The 20,195-nt window shown below is 38.8% G+C and overlaps 1 protein-coding gene across 2 annotated transcripts in view; it reads right to left on the bottom strand.

The window, feature by feature from the left end:
- Positions 1-532: 532 nt before the first annotated feature.
- Positions 533-20,195, bottom strand: part of LOC143299368 (uncharacterized) — a 31,620-nt gene continuing 11,957 nt past the window's right edge. For both annotated transcript variants that reach the window (XR_013057521.1, XR_013057522.1), the window contains one exon: positions 533-4,636. The gene's annotated coding sequence lies outside the window, so the exon portion shown is untranslated. The remainder of the gene's footprint in view (positions 4,637-20,195) is intronic.

The raw sequence follows: 20,195 nt of genomic DNA, 5'->3' as shown, positions 1-20,195 counted from the left end.
TTTATATAATAATCTGGGGATGACGAATTCAGCAGAAGGGCCAATGCCAGCCTATTAAATTACTGGTTGAAATAATAACTGTATTTTGCAGGCGTTTTGTGTGACAGTTTTGTGCCTGAATCTTTTTATTTTGTAGGTCAGTACCGATATGGCCCTAGGCCCTGTGTGGATGACTGGACCCTAATCAGCAGTATCAAATGGCGTCCATCCCCTTCGTAACTGTCATGAGGAAAACAGCCACACACACACACACAGTGGGTTATTGTAGGGTTTTGTGAGTCGGTGATGCTCACACAGTATTTCATTGATAACCTGTTTCTATCGTTCATGGCTTGTTGACAGATAGTGGGATTTGTGCATGTTTCATTCAGCTGCGAGAGCTTGTTTACACATGTGTGTGTATTTGGATGTATAAAAACTGATCGGTTTATATATGTATATATTGATGACGTAAGTTTTTTAAATCACTGTATATTTTCTTTTTCTTAAAAAGTGTTCAATGTATTTGTGGTCTTTTCTAAATCACTGTATATTTTCTTTTTCTTAAAAAGTGTTCAATGTGTTTGTGGTCTTTTCTAAATCACTGTATATTTTCTTTTCTTTTTCTTGAAGAGTATTCATTCGATGTGTTTGTGGTGTTTTCTAAATCACTGTAGATTGTTTTGTTTTGTTTTTGACATATTCCTTTTCGATGTTTATCTCTTGGATGTTCCAGTTTTTGTCTGGCAGCCACTTGCTGATCAAGCACAATTGCCTGAATGATTGTCAGTTGCCAAAAAAAAGTGTTGCATGCCTGGGTTACTGTATTTTGTTAATTACTTTTGAAATTATTACCAATGAACATTTTTGTTCCTCACCTGAGACTGGTCCTTTTTTTTTTTTTTTTCCATTTTAAACTGTGCCTATGTTGTCTTCTTGCTGGACTGAATCAAAAGCTGGGCAGTATGCCCATCAAGACATAGTGTCTTCCAACCAAGGGTTAACTACAGCAATGTCAAATGTGTCTAATGCAATATATATATATATAAATGTGGCCTTTCGTTCTTTTCTTTTTTAAGGATTCTTTTGTTGTCATTTCACAATTAGTTTCATTGTTGAATTCCTTGCGGCAAATAATGCTACATAATGAGAAACTCATGCCATCCAAAACTGTTCCCAATCTGTGTGTGTGCAAGTCGATCAGTCTGGGGTGATGTTCAAGAGACTATCAAACCTGTGGGCAAAGGTGTGCAAACCGGCCTTGCCTCAAGTAGATTTACACACAGGTACGCCTTTCCCCACGGGTATATGGTATATTGAATACCACCCCCTTGTAGGTATATCAAGAAGTGCCAAGAGTAGCTTTCTTAAAAGCATACAGAATGTTTTTATTTTATTGTTGTTGATTTTAAAAGAACCACTTAAGTGAATGGACCCAGAAGTCAGAAATAAACGTGACAGAAGAGTACTGGGTAATATAAAGGCCGGAAAGAAAGGTTCTTGAAGGGAAAAAAGCAAAAAATCTAAAAACACACAGCAAAGAGTTAGAACAGATTTTCCAGAATGTATTTGTCCCTTGATCGTATACTTGTCAATAAGGCAGTGCTTACAGGTCAGAATATCATTTGTCTTTCTTTTCTTCTTTTTTTTTTTTTTTAATTCTTTGGGAACTTCGCATTTCTTTCATTCAGCAAAATCAGTCAACCACAAACTAGTTACTCAAGAGTGTACTGACTGCACTTCACATTCGATATTCATGCCCCATCAACCTCATTTCACCAAGACTTAGTGGCAAATTAAAGGGTTAACTGAAATAACTTGAAGCTGGTTTCTTTTAAGAAGAATCTATTGTTTCTATGAGAACACTCAATCATATCAAGTTATGGTGCATAGAGCCATGCCAACCTATGTGAATGCTAGCCTAAAAGTTAATAAAACTGCACCTACAAAGATTTACTTTGCCAACATTGAACTCTATAATATTCTTGGCCCGAGTCCATCACACATGAATATTAAGAATTTGTTTTACTTGTATATCTACAAATGTGTAAACTGATGAACTTTCTATTCTCACTTGGCCCGAGTCCATCATACATGAATATTAAGAATTTGTTTTACTTGTATCTACAATTGTGTAAACTGATGAACTTTCTATTCTCACTTGGCCGAAGTCCGTCATACATGAATATTAAGAATTTGTTATACTTGTATCTACAATTGCGTAAACTGATGAACTTTCTCTTCTCAAGGTCCACGAACCTAGCCCCCCCACCAACCCCTCCCCTCAACACCCCCTAAGAAAAAGATGACCTGTATAACCTCAACTTTTATATGGGTAGAAGCTAAGACAATATTACTAGATATGTGGGAAGGTCTGTTCAGTGTCAAAGCACTGTGCAAAGACTCCTGCTGCTAAGTTTTATTTGTTCCCTGTACAATGCAATGTCTACAGTAACCCAGATGCGCACTTATGTGTGTGTGTGTGCGTGCGTGCGTGCGTTTGTATCCACTGATATAGAATGCTCAGAATGTTTGCAAATCGACTCCCTTTGTTTGCATATCGACTCCCTTTATTTTTCAAACACGTCAGAAATGTCAGTGATTGTCTTTAATATTTGTTGGTTTTTGCCTTTGTGGAGCACGTTGTTGTATTTCCTGCATATCAGATGAGGCACCTCATGATGTCAACAGGTGGTGGTGAAGTGTCTATAAATGTTTTTTAAGTTGAAATACTGCTTTAAGTTTACTGTTTAGTTGCTGGAATTACTTACTGGTTTTCTTTGAATTTAATCTTTGTCAGATTTCATATTTTATACAGTGTTAAACAATAAAAATGTATGGCTGTTCTCAGATTTCACTTGGTTTTATACAATGTTAAACTGTATGGCTCTTACTGCATAAAATATTTACAATATATAATATGTACGGCTTTGAGTGTCTTTGTGATGTTCAGATTAACTGAAGGGAGAATTCAAAGTTGAGTGAGAGAAAAGAGAGATCCTGAAAAATGTCGATCTGTTGTGATGTATAAGTTGGGATAAATAATCACTTTGAATTGAAGTGCTTATGTGTACATTTCTGCTGTTTATTTACATTTTTTAATGTGAGGAATAAATAAAATACAGTTTCAAGTGTGTGTGTGTGTGCATGCGCATGCACATGTGTTACATGACAGCCCTTCACTGATGAGCATACTCATCAGCAGCAGTCAAAGGCAAAAATTTTAATTATCAAAATACTTTGTAATATTGCACAATACTTTGTGTAACATTGCACAATCACAACTCTTTCATTTAATTTGTGGAATACCTTACAGTAACACCCTACAATCTCAAGTCTTGTTTTAATTCAGTGCGGCATCCTGTGTGTGTGTGTGTGAAAGGGCGAGTGCACACGTATGTCCGCGTGTTTTGTGTGTGTACATACACAAGACACAGAGAGAGTGCGACAGAGAACATGAATGCATGTTGTTTCCACACTGAAAAGCACTAACCTGTAAAGTTTTTAACTTTTATATAGTTTATTGGAAACTTTTTTTCTTTACTTTTTTTTTTTTTTTTTTGAATGAAATTTCCAATGCCACGTTATTTTAAAATACAGAGAGTGAATGGAACATAGATCACACAAAATAAACCAGTAATGTGAAGTACAACAGATATTCATTTCCCCGGTTTCCACACAAGCAAAATGATACAAAGAAAGAAGTAAGGTGACTGAGAACAGCAAATGAATACACAACATACACAGAGAAATGGAACTATCTACAATTACGAAGAATGTTATGTATGGACAACATGAATAAGATAGCATCATGATTTCTTCAATTATTACAATCAATGTATGGTACATCATGTACAGACACATATATACCAGATTTGTTACAATACATTTAAGTTATTAATACTGACAAAGTCAATATGTCGTAAACCGGCACACCCCCATGCACTGACATCAAATCATATCATGTTGATTTCAGCCTGACCACTAAGGGTCCAGTCAGGGCTGATGCGTTTATGTATCAAACGACGCTTGAACTGAAAGTCCGTAGATCTTATTAAAGTGGTTGCTTTTATCCAGCCTTTATCTTTTTGGCATAAACTCTTCACTTATTAAATACACATAAAAAATATTTTTAAAAACCCGAAGAAAAGAAAGAGAAAGAAAGGTTATTCACTATCCCCAAAAAGCCCAGCAAACCATGTGGCGCATCTTCAAGCCGATCAACACCAGACAAATTTTCCACAAAACTTGTCACTGACAAAAAGTAGACAAAGTACAATAGCCATTTATTTTATAGTCATATCAATTAACTACTAATAACACCAACAAACCTTTGAAACAATCTCCACACCACACAAAGAGTTTTGGTGCTTGTTTTTTTTTTATCACTCCCAGTCATTGGGGAGGGAGAGTAAAACCCAAGTTACAAAAAAAAAAAAAAAAGACTACATGGAGAATACAAGGTGAACAGAAAATGCCAACCTGGCAAACAACATTCAAAGACAGAATTGATTAAATAATGTTACATAAGTATATCATGCTGTGCGGTGCTTCGTGTGCAAGTTCCTGCCCATCCCAGTGCATGCAGTCACAGATCCCAAGTACGGCAGGGATTATCTTTTCACAACATACCGTGACTGCAGAATGCCGACAAACACTGAAACAAAGAAAGGAAGAAAACTGCAAAGACAAAGACAAAACAGAAAAGAATTACTATTCACAGGTGAAAGACGCACCTGGTGGCCCCACCGTGGATTGACAGCTTTTCCTTGCGGTCTCCACGCCGGGCTATGTGATTAATCTCAACTGATTACTTTTCTTCTTTTCACAACATTTTGTCACATTTCAATTACTGAAGATGTGTTTTTTTGGGACACAGTTATTTCTCTTATTCCACGATTTGAATATTTTCACACACACACACACAAACACAAAACAAAAAATCTGGAGATTTCTCAGACTGCCATAAACATCAGAGTGAAGTGAGAGAGAGAGAGAGAAAGATATGTTCTGCCTGTTCCAGCCAGTTAGAACACAGTTTCCAATACAAAAGATTAACCCCTTGACAACTGCTGAAGAGTGTGTGTCAGTGAAGGGCTGTTGCCTGTGATAAGATTGACTGAAGTTACAGGTCAGGATGTATTCACCATTCTTTAACAAGACTTCCTCTCTTGTGGTTGCATTACTTTCAATGACCAAAACCAGTTACACCAGTCAGGATATCAGTCACCATTCTATAAGCCGACTTCTCTTATGGTTGCACTACTTTCAATGTCCAAAATCAAATACACCACTTAAAGGTACACAACAAATAGTGGTTGAAATTTAAATTGATGCCACACTGATTCTATTTCAAAAGGTTCAGCGGTTAAGGGGTTAATGATAGCCATGGAGTGCAAAGAAGAGACATGTATATTTTCTGAGAAAAGCTACTAAACCAAAAAGCATATTTTCTAACATGAAAATCAGGTGTGGAACAAGGACTACCATATTTTTATCTTTTATGTTTTTTTTGAAGAGTGACAGAAAAGTTAAAATCAGATAACGTACAATGCCAAACTGTCAATTTATGCTGCTTAAAAAAAAAGAAAAAAAAAAAAAAAGACCTTCATTACAATTTTACAGGGGTGGGTAAAAAGAACACACACCTGCATCACTCCAATTTGACACAAGACATTCTGTCCCTGAAGAAGAAGACAGGCACACACAGATGAACTATCCAAACTCTTCAACCCATGAGATGCTCAAGGAGGCGCCACTGCGTTCAGACAAATCCATATACGCTACACCACATCTGCCAAACAGATGCCTGACCTGAGCAGTGTAACCCAACATGCTTAGGCCTTGAGGAAAAAAAGAAGGAAAAAAAAAAAAAGAGGTAGATGAATATCTAAAAAAAAAAGATAATAATAAATAATAATTCAAAATAATTACCTACCACCCTTGGCATTCCTGGCAGTTGGGTCAGGAGGTTGGAAAAGGAATCCATTCCTACCATCCTACACTTCCAACTCCCTACACAACACGCAGCGGCTCAAAGTAAGAGTACACACCACACACCAGAAACACAAGACAGGAAAATACAGATCATGTGATTACTTATTGACTGGGGGGTTGAGGGGGATTGGGGGAGGGGGGGGGAATGTAGCAATCTGATGTAGTTCACATCCAGCTTGCTGACAAAAACTCAGTGCTGACAAATCCAGTCCACAAATGAAAACTACCAGTTCATGGCTGGTGTTGTGACCATTTCCATTTATCTTTAAAATAAATAAAAAGTAAAGTAAATTTAAAAGAACAACAACAAAAAACAAAACAAAACAAAAAAAAACCTCTTCAGCTACAAACTAAAATTTCTATTTTATCGACCAAAAATGAGGAAACAAAAAAAAGAGTACACATTCTTATCAAAGGAAATTGGCCCTGAAGACATACCCATTGACACCGTACCCATATATCCTTCTCTCCAAACCAATGTCATAAATCCAGGCCTCCCTGACTCCTTTTTTGTTGTTGCTATTGTGAAAACGGGTGTCCAAAAAAACAGTCCTGGTATGAATTTCAGTCCTCCGACTACAATGGGAAAAGATCAATGAATGATACGTTCTTCAATCAGCACTCTGTCAAGGCCAACAGTTTCTTTCACTGCTCTACAGAGCACTTTCTGAGGACAATATTTATCTGTGTGCATACACATGCTGGTGGCTGCCAACACGTAAAACTAAAAGCCACCCCAGCTCAAAAAGGCAGAAATGACTATGATCCAGTGGGCTTTATTGGTAACCATGCTACTTTTTCTTTTTTTTTCCCTAAGGGGGCATGGTCAGTGGGGGGCATGGGAGTGGGGGGGGGGGAGGCTACAACAGCCTGCCCGGAGTGTTCATATTTTCATAATCCATAATGTACACTTGACATTGTTACTTATCGTCCAGCCCACCACCACAATATATGTGATATTCTGCCTGCATCACGTCCAATTACACAACACACACACACACACAAAGTGATCTGAGGCACTGAACAGATCTGCACATGTGCTGACCCCAAAAACTCGTACTGAAATCAACTGTAACCCTGGTTCAAACCAGAAACCTTTCAGACACATGCACCAAAATTCCACCACTCTCAACCACTTGACTGCCGCACCTGTTAGCCATTAAGCCCTTTGCCTTTTCTTGGTTAAAAAAACATCCTTTAAAAAGGAAGTTGGACTGGAATGGAATGCACAATATAAAATCCAGGAGACAACACACGGACCTTTTTTTTTTCTCTCTCTCTTTCTCTTCCAAATATTCAAAATCAGTGTCTAGCAAAGAAGAGATGACAGAAACAGAACTGAAGGCCAGAACAAAAAAAAGGAAAAAAGAAGAAAAAAAAAGGAAGAAAAAATTCTTCCATGGCCTGCAACAACAACAACAACAAAAATCACCTTCAACTTCATGACTGGACAATGAACGTTAATTCATTTCTGATTTGGAGACTGACAGCAACAGTACAAAAATGGAAAAAAGCCTGATGATCTCTTCCTCCCATCTACAGCATTGCTTGGAAAAATAAATGAATAAATAAAATAACTCACAGTGCGGGTTAGTTCGACCAAGAACAGCAAGACTGGTCACACATTTCTGTCATTACCCCACCCTCATTTTGAACATACTGCCAATATGTGATGGGACTTTAAAACAACCCTTTTTTTAAACAAGGCATCTCAACATCCAAGTAATTTTTCTCTCTACTTCTAAGTACACTGCTGATTGTTGAACTTGAAACACACATGGTGTTTGAATATATATATAAACACACACACAAATATATATATGTATATATATATATATGTGTGTGTGTGTGTGTGAGGCCATTGTACGCCAGAAGATTTTTTACGCAATGTAGCTGTCAATGCAGCATCTCTTTGAAGAAAGAGATGATTTCCTTTCTTTCGTTTGTGACTGGTGTGCAGCGGCTGAACATATTTTTCATGTTGGCACTACGGTTTGAAAAAACGTGATGGGGTTATCAGGCATGTGTATGTCTGCAGATGGAGAGTCTCTGGGACATAAAACTGACTCCACCCCTCCACTAATGAACCCTCATGAAAATTAATGCGGCCTAAATTTGAAGTGCGACCACCACTTCTTGTGTCAATTTCAAGTGTTATAATTGATTTTTTTTTTACTGAGCAAAAAGAAAGCAGTCCCACAAACGAAGGAGTCCAATTCAAGAATGGCGACCTTCTTCTGCGTTCGTGGGCTGCAACTCCCACGTTCACTCGCATGTACAGAGTGGGCTTTTACATGCATGACCGTTTTCACCCCGCCATGTAGGCAGTCATACTCCGCTTTCGGGAGTGTGCATGCTGGGTATGTTCTTGCTTCCATAACCCACCGAACGCTGACATGGATTACAGGATCTTTAACGTGCGTATTTGATCTTCTGCATGCGTTTACACACGAAGGGGGTTCAGCCACTAGCAGGTCTGCACATACATTGACCTGGGAGATCGTAAAAATCTACACCCTTTACCCACGAGGCGCCGTCACCGTGATTCAAACCCAGGTCCCTCAGATTGAAAGTCCAACGCTTTAACCACTCGGCTATTGCACCCGTCAAGAATGGTGACCAACAGGCCTGACCTGCAATGTCAATCTTATCTCAGTCAACAGCCCGTTGCTGAGGAGCTTGCTTGTCAGCAGTCGTGAAGAGGTGAAGTGGCTCTGTTCCTCCCACCCGCCACCCAAAATATTATCACGTGTTCCTCCCACCCTCCACCCAAAATATTATCATCACCTTCAATCAATGACAGTCCTTCAGGCACTGGTTACTGCTTGCAGACATGCTCCATCAGCATATACATGCATTCAAGTTCACTGCCTCACTTGCTTCTCTCTTCTTCAAATGGGGTGATCTGGGGGGAGAGGGGACTGAAATTTTTTTTTTTTTAATCTCACATATATATTTTAATTAATGACAGAAAAATTCTTATCCTGTTTGGATCAAGCAGTTTTCAAGAACCTTCACAGATTATCCTTTCCAGTCAACTCATTATCTGCCAACAGATAACTTTCAATATTCCATGACAAAAAAGGGTGGGGATAAATCTCATGTCCATGTACACATACATACATACATATATACATACACACACACATATATAAATATATATATATACATATATACACATACACACACATAAAGTATTAAGAGATAGAAAACCACACACACACACACAAAGTATTAAGAGATAGAAAACCACACACACACACACACACAAAGTATTAAGAGATAGAAAACCACACACACACACACAAAGTATTAAGAGATAGAAAACCACACACACACACACACAAAGTATTAAGAGAGAGAAAACCTGACAGTGTGAAAGCCATGGTCCCTGCATACGATTACTACTAGAGTCAAAATGGATTTTTCTTCTTCTTCTTTTAAATAAATAAAGTGCATCAATACGATGAAAGTCATACATATGTACGTATGCAACACCCCTCTTCACAGCCACAACCACAGATCTCAACAACAACACAAAGATGAACCAACATTGGACGACGATTCCAGGCATATACTGTGCACAGAACACAGAAACAATGCTCCTCCCCCTGAAGTATTGTTTTGTGCCTTTGGCAAGCCTGAGTTCATGGGGGAAAAAAAATGACGACAAGAGATTTGGATAGCACCACACCAAATAACAACCTTTGTCATGAAGAGTGGACTTGAGATTTGATTTTTTTTTGTTTTAAATCAGTGTAGAGACAGGCAAAAGTTGGCATAGAAGGGTGGGGGGGGGGACAGGTGTGAAAAAAACATTGACAAAACCAACTTTATATGTAATTAAAAAAACCCTGACAAAACCATCTTTGCGTGAAAGAAAATGACAACAAAAAACAAAACCAAACATCTTTGCGTGAAAGATGATGGGGAAAAAAAAAAAAAAAAAAAAAAAGAAAGGAAGGAAAAGACAATAACATTAGATAAAACAAAAAAAGAATAAAACTGAAAGAAAGAAATCTCGTAAGATCTCAGTTCTACTTTTCTTCACACTCAACAGCCATGCACATCTTTAAATGCACACACACACCTTCTGAACTTTAGTTTAATGAGATCAGTATCAAATGAATCTGAAGTGCAAGTGGAGCAATTTGTTTATTTCTAAGTAGTGTAACTGGCTTTGCTGAACAAACGTGATGATATTCCAATAAGTCAAAATAAAGAAAGGTGGCTCACATCCTGACCTGAAAGTTCAATCTGATCTCGGTGAGGTGACAGCCCTTCACTGACACACATACTCGTCAGCAGCAGTCAAAGGGTTAAGAAGTGAGGCAAAGTTAAGCTGAAAGTCAGCTTAAAAATGAACAAAGTCCCCAAAGAGTTTCACTTTGAAAATCCTCCAAGCCGGAAAACCATGACCACTTAACTGTAGTTGTGACTTTGTTTCCACTTGAACGCATATCAGAAAAGCAAGCTCCTTAGAAAATTATGAGAAAAAAAAGAAAGAAAAAGAAAGAAAAAAAAGAGAACAAAAAAGAAATTCCTTTTAATTATGTTCTTAAAGAAAAGCAAGCTCCTTAGAAAATTATGAAAAAAAAGAAAGAAAGAAAAAGAAGAAGAAGAAAAAAAAAAGAAACTCCTTTTAATGATGTTCTTAATGAGTATCTGACAATTCTATTAACTCTTTCCGGACGAAGGAATGCTCACGCATTCCTACACAAAACGTATTCGGTTTCGGACGAAGGAATGGAATAGCATTCTCCGAAAGTAAAATTCCATCATGCGCTGTACACGTGATTTTGTGATTAGCCAAGCAGAGCGCGCTATTCTGGGTCACTCCACAATCGAACAGTATGATTGGTTAATATGGGATGTGTGGCCTGTCTCGCACACACGCTGACAAAGTCACTGACCGGTTGTGACGGCAATGTTATAGGGTTGCCGAAGTACTTGAAATGCTACAAACTGAAGGGTCGGACACTGAAGAGGTGGATGATGACGAAGAAGAAAGCGAATTTAATGCAGAAAGCGAGCATGGGTATGGTGATTCGGGGTGAAAAATTGGCAGTATTTTCTACATATGGCAAAACTGTAAAAATAAGATGAGAAATTTGATTTTTTTTTTACATGTAATAGCTCAACACGTAATAACCCAGTTCTGAAAGATTCATTTTCTTATACAGTATTTTGTATTTTTTGTAATTTTTTCCCTAACCCTTACAAATGGGCCGTCTGTGGGGAAAAGCAAGGGAGAAAACTTGTCGTCCCAAGTGAGTTAACTCATGTGAACACAAAGTGAGTCTATAATATTTATCAACCCTTTTACGATCCCAAACAATTTTGCAGCACAACAGAATTTACATGTTTAAGAATAGGAGCAATATATAAATATATATGTATGTAGTGTTCCTCAGACAATGAAGGTATCCATATTTTCTACTGATATGAAAGTTTTGCAAGTCCTTGCACAAACCTGCACATTATAAATATTGATGAGGTCACACTTTATGCCTTTGGGTAATATTTTGGCTGTGGGAAACATTGAACTAAGGGGTATGTATGTACAAGACTTGTTATGTTTGCAGTAATCTAAGCATCAATGGACATGTGATGCACAGATCTAAATTTTGTGGGTTGTGAGCGTGTGTGTGTGTGCGTGAACACACACGTGTGCATGTGGTACATTTTATTGACAATACCTCTTTCTCAAGGGGGAATACCTCTTAATAGTGAGACAATATCTGTTTCATGAGGAAAGAAAGGATGACCCCCCCCCTGAAAAAAGCCCCACTCTGAACCTTCCTGCTCATCACAATCACAGATGTTCCAAATGTGTGCAAAGGCTCCCTCTACAAATGTGTCAGAGAAAACCTGAATCAGAATATAATTTATTACATACAGCTAACATGACTGAACAGGTTTCAATCCATTTCAGTACTGCTCAAACACACGCACACAACCAAAGTGATGCAATCAAAGTTCTCTTTTGTATCAAACCAACATCTGTATGACTGCCTACATGGCCAGGATAAAAAACTGTTATACACGCAAAAGCTCACTCGTGTACTTACAAGTGAACATGGAGTCACAGCCCACAAACGAAGAAGAAAAAGAAGATCAATATCCGACATTTGACACTGTCGCCTTTGTAGCAGATATCCAGATGTTAATCACCTGATGACAAATCCTGTTCCTGAATCCATAGTACATGCTAGTAACATCCCCTGAATAGGATAGGGGTTAGGCCCCCCCTGGCTCACCATGAACGCTTCTGTGAAACGAACTCAAGATCTGGATTCAAGATCTACTCTGTTCACAGATACACGGAACAAATTACAGCCTTATAGTCCAGGTGACTGCACAGGGCCATATAAGGAATGACAAACTACATTTGAAACGCTGACCGCATTAAACATATAACTGTTGCATCTGGAGAAGAAAAAACAACAAAACAAAACAGAATATTGACAAGTACACACACACAATGTATTGCAAAGAACTGGAAGAAAACTGCCATAACCACCATACACTGATGTAAGTCATGAACAACATCCAAAAAAACCCAGGGCACATCACATCTGTACAATACATCAACAGCACTTGTACAATTCAATTCTCCTCTGAAGACAGTCAATGAAATCTGACACCGTTTCTTATACAGAGTCCAGCCAACCGCAAAGGACTGTATCAGGACTGCCCAACTGTATAAAACGGTTAGCCACGTTAAATACAAAACAGGACCCAACCCCTCCAACCATACCACCATCTACAGAACCTTACCACAGTCCTGTACAACTTGACCTGATGGGCGTCAATCAACAGGTCATTTAACTCCATCAGCTTTGTCATAATTTTTCAGCTAGTGCCATGGACCAGTAACAAGTTATGTTTATCTTCATTTACTGAGAAGTGGATTGCGTGTCAGTGCACATGCCTAATAGGAAGTCTTAATTCCTGTGTACGGTCTGAAAAAAAGTAGCATTTTATACTGTGCGTGCGCACGCGTGTGTGTATGTATGTAGTGAACGCTGTGATTTGTGAAAGCAGGTATTTGCCAAATGACTAAAAGAAGCATCTTCAAAGTCAAACAAAAAGTGGGCAAGCCAAATGAACACACAAACAACCTGATGCTAAATAAATACAAAACAAAAATACTAAAAGATAAATGCTGGAGATAGAAACATCAGAATTAGGAGTTATTCCCATTACTTTCTCTTCCCAGGAGAAACACTGATCCCCTCTTTGGTATTGTACATAAAGTAGTACTTGTTAAAGCCACGTGGACAATGGGAGGCATTAACCCTCTATCAATCCAAACTCATAAACTAACCAAACCATACCTCACTACACCCCTGCACTAACCTTTCTTTTTTTTTTTTTTTAAACAAAGCAATATTTCCACCACAGAGTTCATACTGCGCACACACGAACACACACACACACACACACATGCACACATACAGAGGAAACTTCTGTGTGGAGTCCACTATTCAGAGAAAAACAAAACAAAAAAAAACAAGGGAGAAATAAAACCCTTGCTGAGGTAAAGACTAAGCCTCTGAATTTGTGATAACCGATAACAAGACTGAGCTAACAAACAACCGACAAGCAGAGAAGGAAAATCATTTCTAACACAGTGACAGAATGAAAACCATATACAAATTTACAAGACAAGAACTGTAAATACAGTGACAATGAAAATCAAATACAAGACAGCAAGAACTGTGAATACAGTGACAGAAAACAGTTTGTCATATAAAATTAATACGTGACAAGCCACACTTTGATTCTGAACAGAGCGCCACCATTCTTTTGATTTCACACTAGCTTCTCACTCTGACGACTGTTTAATAGTATTCTCAACAAAACCTATGAAACAAACGGACAGGAATGAGAACTCACTATCAGATCATCAAAGAAGTGAACTGAATGCATTAAAACCAAGGAGAATATTTATTTCATTCTCTAGACTCAACCCACACCATCATTCATATACAATCTTTTTTTCTCTCCTTCTTTCCAGAAATAAATGGACATGAAATTGCACAAGTAAGACTCAAGTATAGAAACAGAATATCAACAGCCGAACCAAGCAGACATCAAAATCTGGGCAGCACTTTTACCACCAAAGTAAATATTCACATTATTGTAATTATTTTTCTTCCCAGGTGAAAACTGAAACACCGTATCTTCCACTCTCAACAAGTTATACTGTATTCATTTCTTTACATTATTCAACAGCAGAAACATTCTCAGATATGCGGTTAGCTAATAAATCATTCAAACAGTATTAACTTGAGTTCTCTATCGCTGCTATAATCTCTTTGAACTGACTACTGCCAGACTACACTGAGAACTTGACCTTGGTACATTTCCTATCCTCTCTCCCCAAAAGTGGTAGAAATAGGACAGCTGCTTCCTCGTCTGCCTTCACTGACAGGAACTCCCACCTTCACTCACATGCAAGGGTGGGCTTTTACAAGCTTGACTGTTTTAAACCCAGCTTGTTCACAGCCATACTCGGTTTTCCGGCGCTATGCATGCTAGGTATGCTCTTGTCTTCCCAACTCACTAATGCCAACATGGAACACAGGATACCATGAAGCGGCTTCAGGCACTAACAGGTCTGCAAATCTGCTGACCTGGAAAATCAGGAAAATCTTGACCCTTAACCCTCCAGGCATATTGTTGGGATTTGAACCCAGGACCCTCAGATTTGAAGCCGACTGCTTCAACCACTTGGTTGTTGTACCCGTCACATGGCACAATAAAACATGACAAAAAACAACCTGACTCCTTTATCATTTGTTAATTTATAAAAAATAAAAAAAAAGAGGCCAAAATACAATCAGGAAGGGGGTCATTTCTTAATTTTGTTCTGACAGCTCCTTAGAGCATTACTGTTGCCTTCTGTGGCAAGGCAGACATGCATGCATTCAACACTGCCACCATCATGTAACTCCACAGGCCTCTTCAAAGTTCCACAAAGTGATGACAGTCAACACAAATGTTGAATCCTTCCATCCATACTGTACAGATAAGGGACTAAGTCAAATACTGACAAACTCCAGAACGTCATCAACATGTCCGAGACACATTACCGGCGTTAGGTGGCTAGAAACAATGTCAATGCCAACCTGTGCAAAAAATAGAAAAGAAAAAAATATTCCCATCAGCAAAGTTACAATGAGGAAAAAGAAAGTAGTGCTGGACTGGCCACACGCCCTGTGCAAGCCTACAAACATCACCCCCAGACAAGCACTGGAGTGGAACCTTAAAATGAAAAGTGGAAAGATATCAACTGGTGGACTACCAAGAAAGCTATCTCCAACCTCAGCTTTCAGACTCAAAACTTTTTATTGGTTTCAAGTGGAAATTTTGCAACCTTAAACACTGCCCAGATTGTTGCCATACAATTCTACAACTTGTTAGTCAGATCCATCCTCGAGTTTGTCACAGCTGTCTGGGACCCCAGACTGATGCTGAGAGAAAGATGAACGGGAGCCAAAACAGAGCAGCAGCACATATCATCACACAAGACATTGTTCGTTCCAGCAATAAGGTAGAAGCTACCCAGATTCGCTAGAAACATCTAAAGGTACGAGTAACCAAGATTTGCAGGCATCACCACCTTAGGGTTTAAGTTGCCAAGATGTACAGACAACTCCATCTTCCAAAGTCTTTAGACCAGACACAAACTACATCTAGCTTTCATGTACAGGTGAACAGGATGCTGGCAATGTCTCCTCTGACTTTTTTCTCATTTTTTGCTAGACAAACCCAACAGATGCCAAATTAACATTTTAAATCCCAGAATCAACAGATCTAGTGTCAAAAAATACCACTGAGAATAGTGTCTGCAACAACAGTAAATGCTTTAACTCCTTGACTGCTGCTGACAAGTAGGCTTGTCAGTAAAGGGCCGTCACCTCAATGATATAAGACAGCTAGCAGGTCAGGTAATTTGTCAACACATTCTGAACTTCTTCCTCTTGGGATTGCACTGCTTTTGCTTTGCAAAATCAATCACATCACAAGCAGTACACAAAACGTATGTCCCTCAACTTCAAACTCCTGCCATACTAATCCCATCTGACCAAGGTTCAGCAGTCAAGGGGTTACAGTACCAATGCCAACACAGACCAACCCAGGCACTCACTCCTTCCACCAGACAAGAACAGACTGGGAACCCCCTGAACTGCCATTTCAACACCAAGGTGTCCAGTCATTCCAAAAGCAGGTTGGTTCTCTCTCACCTCTTGTCCATTTCACAAAAACCAAAGTTGGCTTCTGAAACGTATTCATCAAGATCAAGATAGTGATGATGCACTGTGGACAGATAAGATGAAGGCAGCCAGACAGACATGGACCCAGCTGAAGAGGGCAGCCCAGAATCACACAAGTCCACCAGGAGTGCTATTGTGGCCCTATGCTACCGAGTTTTGAAGAATTAGTCAAATTGGTGGCAATGTGATACCAGAGACTATTCATCTACATATTTACAAACATTACTTTCCCGCCATGACTTGAACAAGATATTTTGTCAAATGAATACTCAGTTCACTCACTCTACTCCCCTACTCACACTGGCTCCATTCACAGACATAATTTGAAACTCAATTACTGGTATGTAATCTTACACTTTTGTATTGCGTGTTTGTTATATTTTCCCTTTTCACAAGGGTAGGATGAAAACAAGCCATTTGTACTTATCCCCCCCCCCCCTCATTCCACCACAAAAAAACACAAAAAACCCTCAATAATTTAAAAAAAAAAAAAAAAAAAAATTTCGAAGTTCATTCATCCAATAGCATTTGTTCAAAACTGTGCTTGGGAAGCAAATGAGAGTTTACCAAATGTGATAGTTTGAACTTATAAAAACTGCACTGGTACCACAGAGAACATCATCTATCATGGGCACATATCCATTTTTCTGAGAAACTCTAAATCAGTAAAGTTCCAGTAAGAGAAGGAACGGAGGAAGAAAAATGTGACATCCTAGAAAATGCATAAGACAAACTTTACAACATATGATATTGCATTGTTGGCAAAGATGCACATCAGTAGCACTGATGATATATCTAGTCACAAGTCAATGAGATGATGAATCAAAATTTCGAAAATACCATCTGATTCTTTTTTCTTCTTCTCTCCTTTACAACACATACTCCGAATATGAATCAGTCACCAAGCAAAAGGCCAGGTGATCCTCATAATAAATCACAGCATGTATTTACCTAGCTCATACACCAAATCAATGATGAAGTTTCAATCACCCGTAACACTGCACCACCTCAGCCTTCAGAAAACCAACAGCATTCACTATTAGCCCAACCAAAAACACATAAACTACAGTTTGGCAATGCTATATATATGTACACAATTTGTTTCATGACATGACAGAAACTCGACATCATACATTTTACATACACAATGGATCTCATCAACTGAAGAAGAGAGAGAGAGAGAGAGAGAGAAAAAAAGAAGACAAAAAAACTTTGGTGGACCCTTAGCTACAAGTCCTTCACCAGCACAGATGAAAATCCCTTCAAATCGAAATTCATGATTAAGTTTGACTGTGGATGGCTTTCATAAAACCAGATACAATGCACAACTTGTTTTCTGAGTCATGGAATATGTTGTGAAACAGAACTTGTGAATAAATGGATAACCTGACATCACGTTATAAATTGCACTTAAAACTGTTTCGAAGCAAAGAAGCTCAGTTTGCGTTTAAATGATGAAGATGTAACTTTTTCTACATGGCTTGGGAGATGGGGCAGGAATGGGACAGGAAACAGGGAGATAGATGCACAGGAAGTGGTGGTGGGAGATGCAGGAGGGATGCCAGGGCTTGAAATACACACCCTTCCCAGACAGCTAAACCTTCTGGCAGACAAGTGGAAATTCTCTCTTCTCTTCACTCGTCCTTTGGACAGCCAATTTCTGAAAGTCACTGAAAGGGTGGTGACTGTGCAGTCAGCTTCAGTGCAGACCGATCGCAGCTTCCATCTTCCCCTTTTTACTTAAACACCTCCATCCCCAACCCAGCTCTCCTTGTAATTCAAATTACTTATCGGAATTATGCCTGCTGACTGGCTACTGCGCAAAGTTGGCGGTAACTTGAAGCAACCGTCTCTTAATTATGGAAAGCAAACTTGTAGTAATTTGGAGAGTCAAGTTACTAAGAAATAAATCTACTGGTCTCTAGGGCAACAATAAATTATCTGGGAATTTCTAGCCCTGGATGCTGAATTATAGGCAAGTTTAGGAGGTAACATTCTGTGCTTTGTTTAGGTATCTAAATGGAAGTGTGACCCTCAGGTTTTCTTAGGTTTGAAAATAAACACACACACACACAAATGTTTTGTTACTGTTCCCATACACTTCCTCATATTATCTGGTAAACCTCCAAACTACTGACAGCTGACAAACAGAATAGGTGGTACATGGAATTGTTTTCGCCATAATGTATCAAGTCATGTGCCTCTCAAAAGTACACAAAACCATGCCGAAATAAAACCTCAAAATCTGATCACTGGTGCACACTGGATCAGAAAGAAGTCTAACACCTAACTGATTCTGCCATGGTGCATCTGCCTCTGCTGACAAAACAAAAGAAAGGGTGTTTTGCCAACGCCTGGACACGACAGTTTCAACAATCAGTCAGAGGCAAGTGTTAATCCCTTCAGTGCTGGAGAAAAAAAACCCAACAAAACAAAAAAAAAACACAGTAGAAAGTGGTGTTTCGAGTCATATAACTTTCCGAAACAATAAGCCTAAAACTGAGAAAATGGTCTGAAGATATACCACTCTAGATAAACTGTGTGAATTTTCAGCCTTCCAGAGTTATTTCCCTTCATCAGTGACGTTACTATGCACGTAGGTGATACGTGCTGTAGCACTAAAGGAGTTAATCTGGATAAGCACTGGAAAAGCTGGACAAATGCTGAAGACCATAACTGAAATTGACTCATCAGGAATAGCAGGCCTGATTTTCCTTTGACTTTGTTGCAGTAAAAAAAGGCATTTTGCCATTGTTCTTAAAAAGTTCCTTGATTACATTGGTTGTGCTGGTGATTACATTCTAGGATGGGGATGGCAGAGGAAATGTGGGACGATTCCTGCATATATTTCCGTGTTGCCTCTTGGCCTGAATTCCACGATCAAGTTTCAACGTTCCAATTTCAAAGTTAAAACAGGTAATTTGATCTGCTTTTAGTTTTTGGATATTTGATTTCATAAGCTGAAATTAATACAATTTTTTTTTTTTTTTTCCAATTCTGGTACTTCATTGCAAAGTGATGCAATTCGAAGAATACAAAACAGGTGGGATTGTAAGTGTATGAAGTGTCCTTCCCCTTTGCTGTCCAGTGTGCAACAAGTTTGATTTGACCTCATAACTATGTTGTAAAATGAGTGCACTAGCCTCAAGAATAAGGTGTTTATATACATAATAACATGTGGAATGATAAGCTTATACAAATATATATATATGTAGTATATCTGACTCTAAGGTTAAGATGGTGTACATGATGATATTATGCATGTGCATGCTAGTCTAAAGTGTCACTTTGAGTGCACTTGAGGATGTTGTCAAAATGAGCATCCTCCCACCAGCGTTTAGTGAGGAGGTCAACGACTGATGTAATCCAGCTTCAAGACAGGTCTACATTTTAGTCCAGTACCAGGGGCCAGATCGATACACCTGCACACAGCTTTCAATAAGGATCTACTGACTTAAAATGTAAGAAAAATGTTAACGAACCTTGCAATTACACTCCCACGCACATGAATCAAACACGTGAAGATTTCACACACACTATTGTCATTATCATTAGCAGAAGCTGACATCGTCCCCTAACCAGCAAGTTGGGTTCTTGCAAAGGTCAGGCATCTGTGGGTTTTTCCCCCCCCTTTGTCTCTTAAAGCTGGTGTGGTGCAGCATACATGGATCAGTTCGCACACTTTCCTCCTTGAAACTGAAACCGACAGTGCATCTTGTTCCATACCATTTTTGCTGGCTTAAACCTTATGACTGGTTAGATCCCTTGTTATGTTCTGCAGAAAGGGAAGCTTGGGAGCACAATGATGAACTGTACTGTCATTGTTGCGCCCATGCACCAAGAGACATCCTTACTTTTATTGCAGCATTGGTTCACAGGCTTTGGGGTTTTTGTTGTTATATCTAAGAAAAAAAAAAAAAAAAGAAGAAAGAG

This window comes from Babylonia areolata, chromosome 25 (assembly GCF_041734735.1).
Source record: "Babylonia areolata isolate BAREFJ2019XMU chromosome 25, ASM4173473v1, whole genome shotgun sequence".
Lineage (NCBI taxonomy): Eukaryota > Metazoa > Mollusca > Gastropoda > Neogastropoda > Buccinidae > Babylonia > Babylonia areolata.
The sequence above is the reverse complement of the archived record's forward strand: the minus strand, read 5'-3'. Positions and strand labels throughout refer to the sequence as shown.